This window comes from Equus asinus, chromosome 17, assembly GCF_041296235.1.
Source record: "Equus asinus isolate D_3611 breed Donkey chromosome 17, EquAss-T2T_v2, whole genome shotgun sequence".
Classification (NCBI taxonomy): Eukaryota; Metazoa; Chordata; class Mammalia; order Perissodactyla; family Equidae; genus Equus; species Equus asinus.
Window position 1 is genome coordinate 24,141,338 of NC_091806.1, and position 18,967 is coordinate 24,160,304.

At 36.2% G+C, this 18,967-nt stretch overlaps 1 pseudogene; it reads right to left on the reverse strand.

The window, feature by feature from the left end:
- Window positions 1-1,621: 1,621 nt before the first annotated feature.
- LOC106844080 (olfactory receptor 9G4-like) lies at window positions 1,622-18,849 on the reverse strand (annotated as a pseudogene).
- Window positions 18,850-18,967: the final 118 nt, after the last annotated feature.

Here is an 18,967-nt window from a genome sequence, read left to right on the forward strand (position 1 = left end):
GTCTAAACTGGCGTGAATTACTGAAATCAGTGATCAGTGAAACTAAACTCCTTCCATGGGAAGTTGGGGAACTGGATTGAAAAATACTTTTTTTTTTTCTCTTTACAAAAATCCAATGAAAGAGATTTTACTTCTTTGTATTTGTTTTGTTTTAGTGATCAAACTATAATCTATACTGTGTAGTTTAGATTCAATTTTATATTAACATAGTTTTTAAAGCAGCATCAGGGTTTATTGCAAAATAGAAGTGTATATATTACTTATGGGATCTCAAAGGCTTACATTTTACTTAACTATCTACCTTGAGATTGACCCAGTTTTGTTTCTGTACATAATGGGCATTATGGGACTGTGAAGAAAATGTATTTGGATTCTTGAGGCTTGTGCAATACACCCCAAATCCTTCTTGCCCCATACCCACAGAGCTTCTGTAGTAGTAAAACAATAAGAAATATTACGAGTTTTGTGATGAAAAAAGAGAGGGCATTGATGTGTTAGATAAGAAGTGCAGATGAAAAGAAAGGTGACAAATGTTGAGTTAATACAAATGGTGAAATGGCTATAACTATTTGTTCTAAAATTTAAATTTGTGCATTTTATAAATGGGCTCATTACAATAGCTATAATCTTTGAGTAACAAACTTCTAAATTCTTAGGCTCAAACTAATCACTTGTCAAGTGCAACTAATGATCCTTAATTTGCAGTGTTGTTATAAAAAGTATTAAAAAAAATATCAACTAAACCTGCCACATACTGAATATTGAGCTTTAAGTTTCTTCATACTTAAAATCTTCTGGTGGGGGGGTGGCAAAAGGAGCACTGAGTCTAGAATATAGTGGGTTTTTGCTTGTTGATTTGTTTGTTCCAGTTTTATCCTCTTGATGTTATTTCGTTTCATAGGGTTATGGAATGAGAACCAGGATGGCAGAGTACTCATTCTATGTAGAAGAGATCACTCTTTTATGGTAATATACAATCCTAAAGACACATCTTTCTCTATGGCCTTAGGAAAGTGTTTGTTTTGTTTTTTATTTTTCTGGTGTTTTATTTGGTAATCTAAACAACTCTTAAAGATTTTGCCTAATAGTAAATTGATATTGAATGCAGGAGGTTTACAAAGATACTTTCTATGTACTCAATTAGAGCTTTATGAAGGAATTTGCAGGGAATGTTTTATGAAGAAATATTTGAAAAATCTTGAGCAAATTTACACCATTTTAACCATTTTGAATATTTTCTCCACACAACAAAGTTTTATTGTCAAACTATACGCACAAAAGCCATCCAGTTCTTCTTTTCTCTTTCCAAACCTCCCAAAGACAATCAAGAGGATAAAATTTAAAAAAATCAAGTACTGCAAAGTATTCATACTGGGGGACATTAAATAACACAACATTGTAGGTTTAAAATATGTAATTATAGCAAAATCATAATAAACAGTTAAGAGTGGTTTCTTCAATGGTTCATAGTTTTAAGTATGGTCTGTTGAATTTACCTGAAATATTGTGATGTTTTCAAATATGTGTATAAGCAAATGTTTGGAAAATAATTTTAGAGCATTCTGCAGAAAGATAACCTTCATCTCTGTGGGTTTATGGTATGCATTACTTTCCAGAAGACCTATTTGCCATCTTTGTTTCTCAGGTTATTGATGAGAAGGTTGAGCAATGGGCTGACCACAGTGTAGAACAGGGAAGCCACTTTGTCTTTCTCCAGGAAGTAGGTGGAACTTGGCCTTGAATACATGAAGAGCAAGGATCCATAGAAAAGCATGACCAAGATTAGGTGGAGAAGGCCTTGTGGCTTCCTGAGGCTGTTCGTAACCTTAGGATTTCCAGAAGTGTGTTGAAATAAGAAATCAGGATGGTAAGAATGCTATGGTGGACTGTGAAGCCCATCACACCCAGTCGGACATTTTCATAGACATGAGTTTCTGCAAAAGATATTTTTACCAATGGTGGTGCATCAAAGAAGAAGTGGTCAATGATATTTTTACCACAGAAACTCAGGCATAAATTCTTAGTAGGATAGGCTATGACATTCAAGAACCCTCCTACATAGGAGCCAGCAGTGCGTCCAGTACAGAGAGAATGGGACATCATACTAGAATAAAGTAATGGGTCACAGATGGTCACATGGCGATTATAGGCCATGGCTGCTAGGAAATAGCACTCAGTGTAGGTTACAGCACAGGAAAGTAAAAACTGGGCTCCACATCCAGCCAAGGAAATGCATTTATCTTCTGAGACACAAACAGCCAGGATTTGGGGAGTATACACAGAGGTATACCTGAAACCCAGAAAAGACAGATTGCCAATAAAAAACTACATAGGCATGTGCAGGCGGGAATCAATTCAGATTAAGATAACCAGGGTCATGTTTCCTGACAAGCTTGTCAAGTAGAGCATCAGAAATATTCCAAACGAATCAGCTGCCGTGGGGGTTTGCTGAGAAGCTCACCAAGATCAATTCAGTCAGGATGGTGCGATTTCCAACTTTAATATCAACAGAGGAGAAAGCCTGATAAAGATTATTAGAAAAAATACATTTAGTATTATTCTATTGGAAGAAATAAACAAAGGTATCAATTAAGTCAACAATTAGTAGAGGCTTATGTATTTTATCCATTATTATCCAGAATGATATAATTTCAAGATTTTATTTTTTTCCTTTTTCTCCCCAAAGCTCCCCAGTACATAGTTCTGTATTCTTCGTTGTGAGTCCTTCTAGTTGTGGCATGTGGGACGCTGCCTCAGTGTGGTTTGATGAGCAGTGCCATGTCCGCGCCCAGGATCCGAACCAACGAAACACTGGGCCACCTACAGCGGGGCACATGAACTTAACCACTCGGCCATGGGGCCAGCCCCCAGCATGATATAATTTCAGATTTTGACTTGGGAACCACTGCATTTGGAGTATAATCTGATTTTGGAATTAGGACTTTTGCTTACTAATTGTTTAATGCATGACAAGTCCCGTAGTCTTCTCAAACAGATGAGAAAAATGAAGCTCCCTGACAGGTTGTCTAATTGAGTAAATAATCTATGTATTAAAACCCCGATCCTGATGTTGGGTTTGTAATGAGTGTTCAATGAATTTGAGTATCCTTCATGTATTATTGAGAATTTATGTCAGGCATTGTGTTGGTAGTTATACAAAAACCCATATACTGTGCTACTACTGCTAATATTAGTACAAATAGAAAAATGCATATATTACTACTGAGTACAGATGGTATCCTGAGTCCTATACTTAACTCAACACTTTCCACACTTTATAAGGCAAGTACTATCATGATCCTCATTAAGTTTAAGACATATTTTCAACATCACATAATTAGTCTACAGCAAAGCTGGTATTTTAACCCAGGATTATCTTTATCAAGGATATATGCTCCCACTGTTAAGTCATTTATGTCTTTTATAGGTGAATTGTTTTCTCTCTTATTCTCCTGGCTAAGACAATCCTATAATCCTGTGACTACTGAATTTCCTTGCCTATTAAAAAAGAGCTTTAAAAAATATTTTTTTAAACATTACTGTTTTTTGCACTATTCTCTAGTTTATATGAGAGTTACATACATTGCTGAGGGCATTTTTCATATAGTAGATGCTGAACATTAGGAAGAACCAATTGTTTAGTGTCAAGGATATATTGAGACATCATGAATCTTTCAAAGTTGAAGTTCCAGACCTGTCAGAGAGAAGCTAAAAGGAGGTATCTAATTTCAAACATCACAGGATTAGGGCCGACCTTCCCCCTAGGTATAAAGGAAGTCTGAGAAGGCTAAAACCAACAGGATTGTGATTTACTTCCATGTTTAAGACATTTATCTTTGAGCTAAGCCAGAGTCAATGTTGTAACTAGAAGGCAAATTCAAGTTTTCTACCTCAAGTTCTACTGTTCCCACTTATTAGTTGATGAGGTATCTTAATCTTTCAAATGTAGGTGAGGGTGTTCAGAGAGGATGTGACTTTGTTGATGACACAGTGGTAAATGAAGCTTGGAGTCCTGAAGACCATTTCATTTTTGTACTAGTATATAATGAATCTTTTCTCATTAGCACACAAAGGACAGATGCTTTAGGCATGCACACAAGGTTCTATAAACGGACTCTAACTTACCTTTATAATCCTCTCTCTCACCACTTGTTCACATCTATTTAGGACTTCAACGAGACTATATATTACTCAGATGTTGATTTCCCATAATATTCTAACACATCCTGTGAGCTTCACAGTTATGGTGCTATGCTGTTATACATTTGTACAACACAACTTTTTTCAGAATATGATGGAGATTGAATAGACTTATCTTGGCAAAAATGTATGTTTTTTATACTGATAATGTATAAAATCATGGGTTACAGCCACCATCTTGGTAGTTATTATGAACTTTCTCTGCTATGTTATCACTTATCTATACGAGGAAACATATCTGGTACTTACTAAGTTCATTCTTAATACAATATACTTTGGGGAAAAATGAAATATCAGGACAGAGTCAAATACTACTCCTCTACTGTTACCCTCTAAAGAGGCAAATAGCTGATAATTAAAAATTTCTAGCCTAAGCTCAAATTCTTCTCTGAAGAAAATATCTTAAATGAGACCTGAAAAATGAGCCCGATGCCATCCCATTGTCACCATAATGAGAGAAGGGATAGCAGTTCTGTGAGAAGACACACCATATAACAGAACTCTCCCTTGAGAGAGTCTGCCGAGTTCAAGGAGCTGAAGAGGTTAAATGAAGATTAGGATGGAGAGGAGAACCAGGGATGAGCCACAAGAGTTAGCTCACAGGACTTATGGAAGGCCATATTAAGCATTTTGTCCTTCAAACCAACAAAAATGGAAGCCATTGATATTATGAGGAAGTAACATCATCAGATTTACCTTTTTAAAGTTTATTTTTGCTTCAGATCAGAGAATGGATTGAAGGGGAGGAAAAGTTGCCTCTTAACTGGAATCATTCTGAAATCTTCAATTCTCTATTACTTGCTGAGAGAGCTTTACCAGAGGGTAAAGGCAGGAAAGAGAGTCGTTCAAACTTCTAGATAGAATTGCTAGGGATTGTATAAATCCGGACCTTATCTTGATAGACAAGACTCAAAGATTTTCAGTCTCGACCTCTCTTCTAGCCAGTAATGTGTATTTATATAATAACTTAACTTCAAAATAGTAGAAAACTGTTAAAGATAAGATCCTTTCAAAGTACCAGTTGGTAATGAAAGCATCCCCTCTCTATTTTTAAACAAGAAACTACAAAGTCTTGGAAGGAGTGGATAAATCAATTTGATGAGAGCTTTAGAACATTTAGTTAAGAGAATGATATAGTCACCATTCTAACTTCTGTGTGAAACATAATTTTATCACAACCACATCACATTATATTTTGAATGAAATATCTAATATTTGAAAGAGAAAGAGTTAAATTAACCACAAACCAATAATGTATGAGAGGTATAGCAAAAGAAAGGCTACAACTCTTTACTGATTTCTTGATTTCAAAAGTAGATTTTATTGTTTTACCCATGGAGTCTACCATTTTCTTGTTTGTTTAGGCCAAGAGTTTACAGCATATGCATTGCCATACAGATGCCTAAGCCTTGGTCTCAAAAGTCTTTGCACACTTCTCTTCTCACTTTTGGAATCCTGCCACCACAACGTACATAATCCTCGGTTAGCTTGCTGCATAATGAGACATCTGCTTGCTCTCTGTTTGTGACCCCAGCCGAAAGCAAGCTGGCCCCAAGACATGTTAGTGGGTCCATTCTTCATCATCCAGCCCCCAGCTGAGCTAACTGCTAAACACAAACCTATGAGCAAGCCCAGTTGAGAGGAGACAGGTCTGGCATAGGCACACTTACATAATTGCACAATTTAAATGGCACCTGTGCTCAAATCATGATTCTACCCATTGGTAGCTCTGCAATCTTGGGAAAGTCTTTAACAACATTCAGCCCACATTCATTTACCTTTATAAGGTAAGAAAAATGTCAGTGCTATGTAGATCAAATGCGTCACACAGAGTATGTCCAGAAAATATATGTAACTGATGTTAACTATTTTTATTCTCAGAAGAATAAGTAATACCTGATTTATTTATAAAATCTGAGCTTGAGGAAAAAATAAATAAAGCCACTTTTCTACAAGGAAATAATTTAATCCAGAAGCGTGGTGTCCTTCAGAATCTTTCTAAAATCCTGAAAGTTAATATTTTTGTCACCTACTCGCATGCAATTTGATAAATAAGTGGCAGGCTTAGAAGTGCATAGGTCACTGGCCTTGAATCGAGGATAATCGTGATAGAGGTGCAGCCTGATACTAATCACCAGGGTGCATTTAAGAGTATCAAAGGTCCTCTTTGGAACGTAATTTCATACACATGAAAAATTGGTCGATCCTTTTCCAGTAGCCACCTTCTATGACACCAAGTTAACATGTGATATAAAACCCATAATAAAGATAAAAATAGAAACATCATCTACAACGATATGGGGTGTTAGAATAGAGTAACAATCCTTATATATACATATATCCTTGGATACATGGGGAAATATCATCATCTTAGTTGAAAAGAGAGATGGAATCTACCAAAGACAAGAACATTTTTCTTTTCATTTAATATTTGCATGTTGATTCTTGTTTCCCTAAAAATCAATCGTGTGAACTTGTGTACATTCTCTAACAACAGTACTCCTTTGTTTCTTTATTTTAATGGCTTTTAAATTTTGGGGATCATAGACTTTTTAAAGAATGTGATAGAGGCAATGATTCTTGTCCCCAACCTCCAAACTGCACATATGTATAAGTACACACAATTTTAGAGTGTTCAAAAATCCCCAGAAATCTATCCATAGGTTTTATCATTATGATTCTCAATTAAAAATTCTACCTCTAAAAGTTACCTAAGTTTATTTTCTGTGCTAGCATTCTATAATTATAAGAGCTGAGTCATAAATGTCTCAAACTTTGCATGTTTGGGCTGAATTCCTAATATTCACTCCCCAAATTTGATCAATCTGCTCATTTCTTGTATCAGGTAATAAATCTATTCTTCCAGTTTCCCATGACACAAATTAGGAAACAACCTATCCACTTTCTCTTTTATCTCCTCTTCAATCTTCCAAGCGATCCTGGCATCCATACCTATAAAACATATCCTGAAACTAAGCACTTCTCACCAGTTCATCTGCTTCCACTCTGATCTAAAATATCATTATGTTTTGCCAAGAATGTTATGATAGCCTTATAACTGGTCTACACACTTGTCCCTCTATAGCGTATTTTCAATATATCAGTCAGTGTATTTTTCCTTCACAGAAAAATATAATAAGGCAAGTCACTTTCAGCCGGTTCTTTAAACCACCCTAAATCCTTGCAATTTATTCTAAGGTAAAGTCAAATTCAATACAATGTGCCAAAGTTCCTCCAAGAGATAGCCCTCCCTTACCTATAGCTCGGTATCTCCTAAGATTCACCCTTTGATTCATTCTGCTCCAACTTTGCTGAATTTCTCACTGTTTCTCAAAAATGCAAGCCTTTCCCCAGCATCAAAGATTTTGGAACTGATTATTCCTCTGGCTGCCAAACTATCCCCCAGATATTTGCCAGGCTCACACTCTCATCTTATTTAAGTCTTATTTAATGTCGTTTTCTGACTTATACGCATCCTCATCACTATTTTAAATTCCATGCCCTCTTCCGACCAACAATTCCCATCCTCCTTTTTCTACTCACTCTCTGCCCTATTTTTCCCCAGACCTATTGCCATTGTCTAACTCCTGTCTATTAAGTTTATTGTCCACTTTTGCCTACCAGAATGCATTAACCATGGAGCAAAGAGATTTTTTGTTTTGTTTAGTGCTGTATCTCAGTATATAGAACATTTCTAATAACTAATTCGCACTGAATGATATTTACAGAATAAATAAATGGATAATTACCTTTTTATCTTGAACCTATTTTTCCCAAAGTATTGTCTACTACTAACCTAGTTCAAACTATTCAGGACTAATCTACTCTCACGTGGACTTTCATGACTCAGTGTAGTTATTACTAATAGGAAGGAAGAGTACATAAAGAGAGGACTCATAATTATTAAACTCATAACCTTCAAGATAGACTAAAATCTGTTCTGCATTTGAAATAAACTGCAATGAAAATGTGAATGTGAAATAAAAGACACAGAAAATGTCAGAGCCAATCATGCTAAGCATTCCATATTGAACACTTCTCAAGTTGTGTGTTCCCCTTTAGAAGTTCTGTTCCCTGCTTACTTCACTAGAATAATTAAAATTTCGAGAAAAATTTGTCCAACTAACACCTGAAAATGGGTACAAAGAAGTAAAAAACCGTTAGTACTTCGGACAACACAGAGTACCATAACCGCTAGAGTGAAAAAGCATGCCGCCTTTTATGTTCTCTTGATTTCTCTACTGTGTAAATGAATATATGATGACCCAGCATAACTACCACACTGAATTTTGATTTCTACATAAGGGTTACATATACAATTGGTGGGAGTCCTATGTAGGGTAGTTGTGTGTGTGTGTGTGTGTGTATGTGTGTTTGACATAACAACAATCCTTTGAGAGCCAGGTCAGACTATATATACCCTCTAATCACAGTTGGGGTCACAGAGAGTCCAAACCACTTAGCTGCTCCTGATCTCACTTACTTACCCTTGATCAGGGAGGGACACTCCTGGAAGTGACACTCTTTTTCCTCTCCTCTGATGTTTTGGTGTTTTCTCTTGGACCCAGTGTATGCATTTCCTCAACAGCCCTTTGGGATTCCTTCCCAAGAGCATCCCAAAAATATGTGCTACAGTCTCCACTGACTCAATCAGAGTTTATTTGGAGTATGGATATCATATGTGAATTAGGATAAGATGAAACTAGGAATATTTCATTGAGTATACTCTCTTAATCTAAGTTGCAATAGAATCATTAAATTTGTCTGATGACACACTCAAAGTTCTACTAATTAGACTTTTCTAGAATATATCATACCACTCATAATTTTTTTCCTTGGCATATGCTCTTCTCTCTCTTCTAGGCTACCCTCCCTTATCTCATTCATCAAGAAACTCCTGGCAATCCCTGAAGTTGTGGGGTGCACTGTATCTCCCCAGAATTCATACGTTGAAGCCCTAAGGCCCAGTAACTCAGAATGTGACTGAATTTGTAGATAGGGCCTTTATAGAGGTGATTAAGTTAAAATGAGGTGGTTAGAGTGAACGCTAAACCAGCCTGACTGGTGCCTTCATAAAAAGAGGAAATGGAAATTTGGACACACAACAGAGACAGGTGTGCACAGTGAAAAGATCATGTGAGGACACAGCAAGAGAGTGGCCATCTGAAAACCAAGGAAAGAAGCCACAGAAGAAAGTAGCCCTGCTGACACTGTAATCTTGGCTTTTTAGCCTCCAGAACCATGAGAAATAAATTTCTGTTGTTTCTGTGACCCAGTGTGATATTCTTTTATGACAGCTCTAGGAAACTAATATATTTTCTTATTAACACTAGGGCTTTTTTATGTGGGTGCAGTCACATATTTTATTTTATTTACTTATTTTTTTAAGCTGATTCAAAGAGTTTTATTTAATTATCTATTTTTTAAAGATTGGCACCTGTGCTAACAACTGTTGCCAATCTTTTTTTTTTTCTGCTTTATCTCCCCAAACCCCCCATACATAATTGTATATCATTAGTTGCAGGTCCTTCCAGTTGTGGGATGTGGGACGCTGCCTCAACGTGGCCTGACGAGCAGTGCCATGTTTGCACCCAGGATCCTAACCCTGGGCCGCCACAGTGGAGCGCATGAACTTAACCACTCGGCGATGGAGCCAGCCCCCAGTCCCGTATTTTATATGTAGAAATAACACTAAAATTAGGAAATGTGATGCATCATAATGAAATATTCTCCAATTTTTCATTAGTTCAAACGCAACATTGAGCAACCAAAGAAATATCAACATTCATAGAACCCTAATTGTTATCAGTCATTGCTTCACCTAGTAGACATTTTCACTCTGAATCTTTCCAGGGATATGAAGCTTTTTGAAATTTCTCTATTTCTCTTCTTATCTGTCTATTTCTATCCACATCTCCGTTTCTGCCTATGTCATGCAGCTGCTACGCTTTGGCACATAATTCTTTAATTTTAGGGGAGAATAGCCTCTTATTGACTTTAGTAAAGATATTTGTTTCTTCTCTACCTATGGCCAAGGAAATCTTTATATCACAGTAAGTCAGGAAATGAGGATCAAAAAGAAAAAATAAATTAGGTCCAAAGAACTTTTACAGTAGAAATTTTACTTCTGACCTCCTAACTGACTCTGTCTCCCAACAAATGGGGTAAGAACCTTTGGAGTGAGAAGTTCTTGGTTTGCATTCCTATTTTCTCACCTCTGAACTACATGATTTGAATAAAGTCATTTAATCCATCTAAATGAGGCAATGATTCCATCATCAATTTTATTATTTCTGTTTAAAGATTACAATATTATACATATGAGCAACTTATGAACTGTCAAGTGAAAATTAAAAGAATACAAATAATTGCTCTTTTTCAACTTTCTATAATCCCAGAAATTTTATAGATTTTATTTCAAGCTGACCAGCGTAGCAGTTTTTCCAAATGTCCCTGATTCGTTTACTTTAAAAACACATTCAAATATATTAGTACCAACTTGACAAAACAGATGCAGACTGATGTTTCAACATTATCCAAAGATTTTTTTGTTTTCTTGTTTTATGTGTTTCTGAGAGTACAGGCTGATAACAATGGCAAGGAGATAATCTGTGAAATAAAATATAGCCGTTGCTCGCCAAATATTTTCATTTAAGAAAATGTTGCTTTATCTAACATTTTCTTTAGGGCATTTTTAACGCCTTTATTTCTTAAGCTGCAGATCAAAGGATTCGACATTGGAATCACCACAGTGAAAAACATCAACACAACTTTACTCCTTTCCAGTACACAGCTAGTACTTGGTCAGGAGTAAATGAATAAAACTGAACCATAATACATGGCGACAGCTGTCAAGTGAGAGCCACAGTGGAGGAGCCTTGTGGAGGTGGCTTTGTGTGGAGCAGATCTTCAAAACGACAGCAGTAATAAAGAGGCAGGGGCAGGAATAAGCATGGTGGAAATGATGACACTGGAGGCAACTATGAAACAGACAGCCTAGTAGCTCTCTTTCATATCACAGGCCAACCTTACAAGAGGGGGCAAATCACAGAAGAAAGCTATCCTTAATACAACTTCTCTAGCACCCCTCCAAAAAATTATCTCCTGTTGTTATTGGTGATTTAAAATAAATCATATGCTTCCCCATTTTCTAAAGGATTTAAAACAGGTATGTGTATAGGTGAACTTGGGCTGTGTTCTTATTTTAATTCTAGTCGTTTCACAGAATATAGAGAAAGACACAAATCTGGGCCCATAAATGCAAATTTCACACAGAACAAGGAGCTTCCTTGCACAGCACTCAACACTGGGGAAAAGGGAGTCTAATTGTGTAAACTTAATGCAAGGGCAAGGGGGCAGAGATGATTTGTAGAAGACTATGGGTTAAGTCATTAATATATAGCCATAAAAAAGAAGGAAATCCTGCTATTTGTGACAACATGAATAACCCTAGAGGATATATTGATAAGTGAAATAATCCAGACTCAGAGAGAAAGATACTGTAGGATCTCACTCATATCTGGAATGAAGAAAGTCAAACTGCTAGAAGCAGAGAGTACAGTGGGGGTCGCCGGGGGGGGGGGGGGGAGGAAGATGTTGGTTTAAGGGTACAAACTTTCAGTTATAAGTTGAATAAATTCTGGGGATCTAATGTAGAATATGCTGAATATAGTTAACAATACTGTATTGTAAACTTGAAACTTGCTAAGAAAGTAAATCTTAAGTGCTCTTACCTTTCACAAAAATATGGTTACTATGTGAAGTGATAGATGTGTTAATTAGCTTGGCTGTGATAATTATTTCACAAAGGAAATGTATATCAAAACATCATGTACATCTTAAATATATACAGTTGTTTTGTTTGTCAATAAAGAAGATTGCCTTTTGATGGAATACTCAAGGATTCATAACTGAGTCTTGGAAATAAAATGAATACTATGTCAGACCAAGTGCCGTGTATTTGATTCTATATAAATCCTACAGGTCACTGCTATACTGTGACTTAGAAAGAGTGTGCCACAACTCCAGATGAGATTGGGGACCTCTTCCTGAATTCAACCCTCCCAGTGCTCATCCATGCATGCCCACTCTTGAAGCACAGGATGGAGCAGGAATTAATGTAAGGCAAGAGGCAGAGGACATCATAGAGCACCTAGGATTGCTAGGGACCACATAGGAAATACAAGAGGACTGAGCCACTTGGTCAACTGTGTCAGGCACCAGGGGCCAGAGGCCAGTTTATTGTAGTAGAAGGAGGACATTCTTAATGTTCATAGATGAGTGAATGAACAAAGGAAATTATTTTTGGCCAACTTTTTTTTTTATGATGCTGTTTTAGATCACATCAGAAATAGAATCAAATAGAAAGATTTCAAGTCCCATTTGGCCCACAGGCCAAACATTTATTGAACAGTGACTATGGACAATTTATTCAATTATGTGCTAATCACCAGAGATCCAACAGTGAACAACATAGAGAGTCCTTGTGCTGCTTCTAGTTCAGGTTTTTATGACTACAGAGCAAAGCAATTGCTTAATGTGATTGTGAGTACTTGAAAGACTTGCCCAAGACCATGAAGAGAGTTCATGGCAGAACCAGTATAATCCGAAATCCTAGAAATACATGCTGTGTGTTGTAGGTGCTCTAGAACTCGGTCTTTTATCCCCTTTTTTCATCCAAATGGTTTTCTCTACCTATACTGGAGCAGGAGTTCTAAATGTGGGTCCATTCTTTACCAAGAAGAACATAGATGGTCTTCAAAGGGTACAAGATTTCCCCCTGAAAATGCTCAGGAGAAATCTTGCTTCTGTGCTTATGTGTTCAAGAGAGTCTATTAGATTTTCAGTAGAGTCCATGGTTCAGAACCACTGGTCTACAGGTTTCAGGTTTGTATCCTTCAAAATGAAAGTCTTTTAGAGTGATGTTGACACTTCCTGCAATGGATCTTACCAAAGAAATTTGGGCAAGAAAGGGTAAACTAGGTGAAATTTCCTTTAGAGTATCTTAGAACTCTCACCTTCTAAATTTGACTGCTGAAAAGAATTGTCAGCCAAACATTAAAGTCAATTCTCATTTTATCATATTGAACATATCCAGAAGAAGAAGTTTAGGTAAAATCTTATGAAAACATTGCCAAGAGAAGGAAGTAAGTAAGGGTATACCAACGTTTTATATTGATATTGTGACAACAAAAGAAAGAAGACATCCTAAATTAAGAATTACTGTTCTTCATATGAAAGAATTTCAAATCAGAGCAGAGTGATTATGAACTGTGTGATAATAGCATCAATGTAAGCAAACATTTGTAGGGTAATAGTTTGTCCTTCCATTTAATTTTATCTTAAAGAGAAAAAATTGTCCCTCTTCTCAAGAAATTTACCCTGTACTAAATATAGACAGGAAAGATGTTCATCAAGCCCATTCACTCTTCTGGACACACAGAAAGATTACATTTCCCAGTCCACTTAGTAGCTAAGCCAGGATCATGTGACTACATTCTGGCCAATGGGATATAGCAAGAGTGATGTACACTATTTCTATTTCTGGGAATATAAGTACCCAATAAAATCCTATGTACAGTCATCCATATCATCCATCCTCTCTCTTCCCCTTCTGCCAAACCATGGTGGCCATGTTTGGCGATGATGATGCCAAAAGAAGGAAGAAAATTGCCCCTCCAAGTCACCAATTAGCAGAAAGATGATGCGCCCCAGAACTTGAAAAGTAATTTAGTCTAGCCCAGCCTGACTAAAATTGTTTTGGTGACTCATTTAAAAATCAAACAAATATATATTCAAAATCCAACAACTAAACAGGCATTCCAATTGTTAAAAGTCAAAAACAAACAAAAATGTAGCACCTACCTTCAAGGAAGATAATTTAATTATGGAAAAAGGAAAAGTAAGTAGATATTATAATACAATATCTTTTGCAGGCAAATGGAAAGGAGAAAAATCTGTTAATAGGACTTATGTCTGTACTTTCCAATAAATTTTACTGTGAAACTCAAACTGCTTTAAAAATATAAAGTTTATTTAAAAAGTTAGGAGAGTGTGGTTGTTATCTCATGAGAAGAGTGTTGACTTTGAAAGAGCTTGAACATGAAGGGGAAGTTTGAAGGGGATTTTCATTTTTCTGCTATATTCTTCAGACTTTTAGACTCTTTTTAGTAGCAAGCATGTATTAATGTAACTGTGTAATACAGAATTAAAAATGGTTTGCCTATCTTTAGTAAATATATGAAGTATAATTAATTATATTGTTTATGAATGATATGTTTGACTTTTGCTTTCTTAAGTAATTATTTATCCATGCATGAACCACCAGAAAATAAATTTTAACTTCCACTTAGCAGGGAAAAGACACCTTTCCTGAAGAGTTTTTGCCATCTTGTGTGTGTACAAGTAATAACACACGTTTAATGTAACCATATATGTGCTCAACAATAAGTACCTTCTGTTAACCAGGTTCTGTGGCTCTAAATGCTTTTGTAGAATCCATATCCTTCAAAATATCCATGACCAAGAACCCCTACTTTGTAGCACTTACTATGCTGAAAAATTTACATGCATTTGCAGATATGTGTTTCCTGTCTCTTCCCTAAATCTTAAACCCAGAGAAGGCTGGGTCCACGTGTGGTTTTGCTCGCTGATGTATTACATCCTACTTTAGCATAGCCCCCTGCACAGAATCTAGAAAAGTAGCACTTGAATAATATTTGTTGAGTTAGTTAACTAACGTGTTGAAACACAATTATCTCCAGTTATCATTTAAATCAAAAAAAGCAATACTCAGAACAGTGTGTACAATTTCTTCCTTTTACCTGCGTATTCAAAGACATATTCGTGTTTACGCTTGTAAATGGATAAAAATCCTCCAGAAGGAAACATAGGAACTATTAATACTGATCCATGTTAGAGGAGAAAACTGGAGGTCTGCACTGTGATGATCGCTTCTTATTGTGTATACATTTGCCTACCTTATTGGAATATTTACCATGAACGTATATTATTTTTCAATATAAAAGCACAAACCAAACAATAAATAGTATAACTATTACCAAATGTAGATACCAAATTACATCTATTTTTCATTATAAAAAAACAGAGGAATAAAATTCAACATCTTTTTAAAATTTTATTTTATTAAAAATTGTATATATGTAAGGTGCACAATGTGATGTTTTGTTTTATGTATACATAATGAAATGATTACGATTGTCAAGCTAATTAGCATATGTATCTCCACACAAGATTATCATTTTTGCACATCTGTTGAGAGCTCTTGAGATCTACTTTCTTAGCAAATTTCCAGTATAAAATAAAGTATTATTAACTACAGTCACCATGTCATACATTAGATTTCTAGAACTTATTCATCCTACATAACAGAAACTGTATATCCTTTGGCTGACATCTCTCATTTCCCCCCCTTCCTTGCCCCTGGTAACCACTGTTCTACTCTCTACTTCATTAAATTTGACTTTTTTAGGTTCTACATATAAGTGAGATCATGCAGTATTTTTCTTTCTAAGTCTGGCTTATTACACTTAGCATAATATCCTCCAGATTCATCCATATTGTCACTATATATCTCACAGTTTCTTTATCCATTCATGCATCAATGAACACTTAGATTATTTCCATATCCTGGCTATTGTGGAAAATGCTGCAATGAACATGGGAGCACAGATATCTCTTCAAGATACTAATTTAATTTTCTTTGAATATGTACTCAGAAGTTGGATTGCTGGTAGTTCTTTTTATTGAGGAAACTCCAGACTGTTTTCCATAATGCCTGTAACAATTTACATTTCCACCAAAAGTGCAGAAGGGTCCTCTTTTTTCCATATAATCGACAAAATTTATCTTTTGTCTTTTTACTAGTAGTCATCCTAACAGGTGTGGGGTGATATCTCACTGTGATTTTGATTTGCTTTTCCCTGTTGATTAGTAATGTAGAGAATCTTTTTATATGCCTGTTGGCCATTTGTGCGTCTTCTCTGGAAAAATGTCTATTTGACTTCTTAGCCCATTTTTTAATCAGGTTGTTTGGCTTTTTTGCTATTTAGTTGTTTGAGTTCCTTATATATTTTGAATACTCACTCCTTAGCAGAGCTATGGTTTGGAAATATTTTCTCCCAATATATAGGTTGCTTTTTAAATATGTTGATTGTTTCCTTTGCTGTGCAAAAGCTTTTTAATTTGATGTAGTTCTTCACTTTTGTTTTCTGTGCTTTTGGTGTCATACCAAAAATCATTGTGAAGACCAATGTCAAGGATATTTTACCCTATGTTTTCTTCCAGGAGTTTTTGTGTGTGTGTGTGAGGAAGATTAGCCCCCAACTAACTGCTGCCAATCCTCCTCTTTCCACTGAAGAAGACTGGCCCTGAGCTAATATCCATGCCCATCTTTCTCTACTTTATATGTGGGATGCCTACAACAGCATGGTGTGCCAAGTGGCGCCATGTCTGCAACCCCGATCCGAGCCGGTGAACCCCGGGCCACAGAGAAGTGGAACGTGCGAAGTTAACCACTGTGCCACTGGGCCAGGCCCTCTTCTAGGAGTTTTTATGTCTCTGGTCTTATATTTAAGTCTTTAATTCACTTTCAGTTGATTATTAGATATACTGTAAGACTGGGTTCCCCTAGCACTGTTTTGCATAATTCCACATGCCTTTTTATTTCAACCTTTTAATTTTTACATTAACCCTTAGCATTGTAATATCTAACTATTCAAACTTATCATTTTATCTTTTCAGGACCTTTCTAGTAAATGTTTGCTCTGCCATGCATTGGTTCTATTCTGTGTGCATGTGTGTGTGTGTGTGTGTGTGGCATAGTTATATCCATTCAGAGGATTAAACCAATTTAATATATTTCAAAGCAAAAAGCAAGGAAAATGTTTTAAAAGTTGGTAAAAAAAAATGTAACCAGGTAGAGAAAAGGAAAGCAAGTGTCATTTTTTATCTGAGTGCTCGGAACTGTTTCCTTCCCCTTACTGACTTCATCAGAATGTACCAGGAAGCCCTGACTCTCTTTTCAAAGAAATATTCTGCACTTCTCTATCACAAATTTCTAAAATCCCACAAGAACAAAATTGTCTTATTTATTATTTTTTTAATGGAAGGTCCTTGGGGAATAGTCATGAGTTAATCATAAAATGTTTATTATTCTCTTTTAGTGGTATAGCTATTTGAGCTTTCTTTTCTTCTTCATATCCTTCTCTCTTTCTGTCCTTCTTTCTTTCCATTTTTTATGAGCAGGTATAATGGTACCCTACAAGGAGTAATTGCCCTAAATATCAGGAGGACCAGGTTCTTAACATGGTTGTGCTTCTAACTCTAGGACCTTGAGCAGATTAATTTCTAACTCCACTTATTAGTTTTCTCACTTGACAAAGAAAGGGCTCATTTTAGATCATTTCTAAGGTAGTTTTCACTTCTAACATTTCTGTGACTCAAAAAAAACCATATAGGAGTTTGAAGCCTGAGAAATCAGTAGTTAATTCTTCAGAGAATCTATTACAGCAAAATGACAATTTAAACTATTCTTGCCTGTATGAGACTGAGGCCCCGAGGCCCAACATGGTTACTGATCCTCTTTCTAACAAGATGACTTGGGCATCATTAACATTGATTGGGTGCTGGGGGATGGGCAATTACTAAAATTGAGAGAAATTTTTGTCCTACTTATAAACAAGTTTCAGAGGAACTAATCAATCAAGGCAATTTTAAATAACAAAATTTCCTAGATTATAATTTCTGTTCAGCTGTGAAAGTTAGCTCCTGGGCCCTGATCCAGGTCAGGTAGCAAAGAAGGACTGACGCTGAGGAAGGGCAATACCTTTGTAAATTGATGTAAGTTGGGAGGGCCACTTTCCAACAATAATGTTCTTTGGATCCTGTCTTCTTGGGGTTTGATCCCTTGCCCTAGAAAACAAAACAAAAATGTATTCCAACTCAGCAAAAACTGGCAAACTTAATTTATAAAGATCAGAAGCTCTAAGAAAGACTGTAATTCAAGTCTTTGCTTCATTGAAGGGCATGTGTCTTGCACGAGGACACCTCTGGTTTGAACACCAGCTCTTGATCTTGAGCAAGTTATTAAAACTCTTGAGTTTCAGTTCCTTCAAATGTAACAGTAGGTTAAATAATAGTACCTGCAGTGGAGAATTAAATGAGATAATGTCCATAACATCCCTGGAACATAGTAAGAACTCAGTACATATCAATTGTCATTATTGCTTAGTCATCACTATTATTCTTACCCAGGCTATTGCAGTAGATCCTACCCGGTCCCCTCACCTCTAGTTGTTCTTCATTCCTGACCATCCCACACAAAACCACCTCTGCAGTTGGATAGTTCTACAGGTTATAAATGTTGGCCTTCCTATGGAAAGAATAATGCCCCAACTCCACAAACTAATTAGGCCATAATCTGACTCTATCTATTTTTCTATCAATAACTCCTACCACTTTACTTCACATTTCTTAAAATCCCAGCTAAATTAGACCCTTTCTTTGTCATATCCTCATGCCCTTCTCGTGCCATTCTCTCCACCTGGTTTCCTTCTCACCATTGCTAGATGTCCAAATCCTACCTTCACTGTCAATCTCAAGGATCACCTCCTCCATGAAACTATTCATGGCCATAAACCAATATGAAGTTTTCTTCCTTATTTCATTTGAGTCTACACCAAACCATGTATTTGTTTCTTATGGATATTATATTTCTGCAAGCATTTTAGTCGTTTATGCATTAGCC